We start from the raw sequence: 4,284 nt of genomic DNA, 5'->3' as shown, positions 1-4,284 counted from the left end.
TATGACCGGGGTTTGATGCAAAGCCCCGTGATGATGACATCGTTCATCCGGGTGTACTGCTCCAAATCCGCCACTCTGTTCTCCAGGTACGCCAGCCGCCGATCCTTCTCGGCGTTCTGGATGCGGAGAGCCTTAACTTCCTCGACCAGGTCCAGGATGGCTTTCTGCTGCAGTTTGACAGCAGAAACCTCCTCTGTCATAAACTCCAGCGACTTCTTACTGTCGTCGCCTTCCTCAGCTGACAGAACTTTTTTCGGGCCCAAGCTGGGAGACGCTCTTGTAGCGTTGCCCTACAACCCGCTAGCTAACATGTTCCAGGGAGCGATGATTTACATCAAGCAGTGTTCACCGAGGTCGGTGCTGATGCTCCACTGGTTCTGGTCTGAAATCAACAGCAATCAAAGCCGAGGTTAACCGCAGCACTCGTGTAAATGAAGGTTGTAGACAGAAAAGTTTTATTTGGAGCTGAACGTGACACATTCAGTCTGTGGCTGCAGCTTCGTAAGCTAGCACAACTTAGCACCTGCTGGTTGCTCACAGTGCGGTGACCTCTAACCTTCACATGAGCTGCTGATGAATGCTCTGCCTGCTGCTCTGTCTGCTGAATGCAGTCACACCTTTACACTCATCGCACAAAACCTTGAATCTTTGATTTTTCATTTTCCCTGGAAGGAACCGCAGGACGACCGGTGGATAAAGATATCTGCTAAACCCTGCTTTTAATCTCAGCCCTCTGCAGCAGTCGAGACCGGAGGTGCTTCATCTCTGACGTCTGTAGATTTTCTATAACTAACAAAAGAAGATGAAACTCAGGTGGAGACAAAATCTGTGTTTCATGTTTGCCTCGAGAGTCCTCTTTGGTTTATTTCATTAACTGTGACTCTGTGACGCTTCTCGCGTCTTTAACCTGAATTTTTCATGTTTTTCTCTTTAATTAATTCATCTTTCATGTATTTATTAGTCACTAAGTGGAGTCACAGCAGAGGAGTGCATGTCCAGTCACGAGTCTGCAGCTCAGTTACGCCTGGTTACGGCTCATTTGTCGATGATTAAAGGTTTAGGATTAAAAGTCGTGCTCCTCGGTAACGACGCTTCACTTGAGAGACGGATCAGACCGCAGGGCAGCCACGGCTTCGTGCAGATGGTCCGCGACGCGCTCGACAGTTTGTAGAAATGTTCTCGTGACATTTTTGAAGCCCTGCCTGTGATTTCCCTCCAAACGTGACTTTTCCCCGGGTTCCCTCTCGCCATCCGTCAGACCGCTTCCCGCTCACATCAGCGGATAACATTTACCTCATCATCAGCGACGCGCGTGTAGCATTTACAGCTGACATTTAGCCATGTGGCCCACATGCCCACTCGCTGCCCACAGAGGAAACTCCAGCTCAACATTAGAGGCAACTAATTGCGAGGTTAAAGGTCACAGCAGGATCTGGCCTGCGCAGAGGTGCGGCAATTAGTCCCGTGGCAGGAGATCTTAGCGGCTGCTGTTGAAGTGAAGGAGGCGCTCTTCAGAAAGTGCCGAGCCGCCTGGGGAGCGCTTCAAACAAAAACGACGAGTGCAAAAGTCAGAGCGTCGCGTCTGAGGGCGGCCTGACCTCAGACGTGAAACAAACCTCTTTGTCTCAGCAAAAAGGACTCGGTTTCCATGACAACAGAGTGCACCTCACCTGATCCCGGCCGCCGGTGAACCCGGGGTAGTCGCGGGCCTTTTGCATTCTCGCTCACGATTTTAAATCTCTGAGCAAAGACGTGAAGCAGGAAGACATATCTGAATGTATCAGTCAGTGGAAACAGGTGAAGTGTTGGCCTGAGGAGGAAGGAGGATGTGAGCACTCAGACCTCCACCCTGTCGTCCTTATAAGGCCGCTCGTGGTTCCCAAAAAACAGAGCCGAGGGACCTAAATGCAAACTCTGAAGCTTCTACAGGGAGTGCAGAATTATTAGGCAAGTTGTATTTTTGAGGAATAATTTTATTATTGAACAACAACCATGTTCTCAATGAACCCAAAAAACTCATTAATATCAAAGCTGAATGTTTTTGGAAGTAGTTTTTAGTTTGTTTTTAGTTTTAGCTATTTTAGGGGGATATCTGTGTGCAGGTGACTATTACTGTGCATAATTATTAGGCAACTTAACAAAAAACAAATATATACCCATTTCAATTATTTATTTTTACCAGTGAAACCAATATAACATCTCCACATTCACAAATATACATTTCTGACATTCAAAAACAAAACAAAAACAAATCAGCGACCAATATAGCCACCTTTCTTTGCAAGGACACTCAAAAGCCTGCCATCCATGGATTCTGTCAGTGTTTTGATCTGTTCACCATCAACATTGCGTGCAGCAGCAACCACAGCCTCCCAGACACTGTTCAGAGAGGTGTACTGTTTTCCCTCCTTGTAAATCTCACATTTGATGATGGACCACAGGTTCTCAATGGGGTTCAGATCAGGTGAACAAGGAGGCCATGTCATTAGTTTTTCTTCTTTTATACCCTTTCTTGCAGCCACGCTGTGGAGTACTTGGACGCATGTGATGGAGCATTGTCCTGCATGAAAATCATGTTTTTCTTGAAGGATGCAGACTTCTTCCTGTACCACTGCTTGAAGAAGGTGTCTTCCAGAAACTGGCAGTAGGACTGGGAGTTGAGCTTGACTCCATCCTCAACCCGAAAAGGCCCCACAAGCTCATCTTTGATGATACCAGCCCAAACCAGTACTCCACCTCCACCTTGCTGGCGTCTGAGTCGGACTGGAGCTCTCTGCCCTTTACCAATCCAGCCACGGGCCCATCCATCTGGCCCATCAAGACTCACTCTCATTTCATCGGTCCATAAAACCTTAGAAAAACCAGTCTTGAGATATTTCTTGGCCCAGTCTTGACGTTTCAGCTTGTGTGTCTTGTTCAGTGGTGGTCGTCTTTCAGCCTTTCTTACCTTGGCCATGTCTCTGAGTATTGCACACCTTGTGCTTTTGGGCACTCCAGTGATGTTGCAGCTCTGAAATATGGCCAAACTGGTGGCAAGTGGCATCTTGGCAGCTGCACGCTTGACTTTTCTCAGTTCATGGGCAGTTATTTGGCGCCTTGGTTTTTCCACACGCTTCTTGCGACCCTGTTGACTATTTTGAATGAAACGCTTGATTGTTCGATGATCACGCTTCAGAAGCTTTGCAATTTTGAGACTGCTGCATCCCTCTGCAAGATATCTCACTGTTTTTGACTTTTCTGAGCCTGTCAAGTCCTTCTTTTGACCCATTTTGCCAAAGGAAAGGACGTTGCCTAATAATTATGCACACCTGATATAGGGTGTTGATGTCATTAGACCACACCCCTTCTCATTACAGAGATGCACATCACCTAATATGCTTAATTGGTAGTAGGCTTTCGAGCCTATACAGCTTGGAGTAAGACAACATGCATGAAGAGGATGATGTGGACAAAATACTCATTTGCCTAATAATTCTGCACTCCCTGTAAAGCTGACGGATAAACTGGATGTTAGTGCAAGAACTGGCAGTGCTACTTCAGCACACACCATCATTTTAAGGCAGGCAATAAACCAATAAACGAGTGTGTGTGTGTGTGTGTGTGTGTGTGTGTGTGTGTGTGTGTGTGTGTGTGTGTGTGTGTGTGTGTGTGTGTGTGTGTGTGTGTGTGTGTTTGTGTACACTCAGTTTGCAGCTGCTTTTATTGCTTCTCACTCCAGGAGACTCCAGCGATGAGCGAGAAGACTGGCAGCATGCTGCAAAATCGGGAGTCTTTCCCGTCATCTCCTCTCCCACATGACTCGAACGCAGCACCGCTCCGCCCGTGTGTCTCCTAATGGATGCAGCGAGGACTCCTCCTCCTCTCTGTAGCCGTTACATCGCACGGATTCCTCAGGAGCTTTGCTTCGCCTGCATGGCTAAAAGAGCCGAATATGATGTGCTCTCCTCTAAAAATACCTGCACTACACACACGGGTTGGAGTCAGGGAGCCAGTGTCTCAGAGGCTAAATCAGTGTGTGTGTGTGTGAGTGTGTGAGTGTGAGTGCGTGCGTTTGTGTGAGTGTGTGTGTGTGTGAGTGTGCAGTACTGGGATGTGTGCAGATCATTTCTTACTGTAAAACACGCTGAAGAGAACGTGAAAGTAAAAGCAGGAAGAAGGAAAAAATGACAACCCAGTTCAATTACCATGGCAACCACTCCTCATCCTCCCTCCTAACCACACTCGGTGATGTGTGGGGCCGCCCTTCCCAGATTTCCCAGCAGCTGTTTTCCTGTCAGAGACGAG

This window comes from Astatotilapia calliptera, chromosome 9 (genome assembly GCF_900246225.1).
Source record: "Astatotilapia calliptera chromosome 9, fAstCal1.2, whole genome shotgun sequence".
Classification (NCBI taxonomy): domain Eukaryota; kingdom Metazoa; phylum Chordata; class Actinopteri; order Cichliformes; family Cichlidae; genus Astatotilapia; species Astatotilapia calliptera.
The sequence above is the reverse complement of the archived record's forward strand: the minus strand, read 5'-3'. Positions refer to the sequence as shown.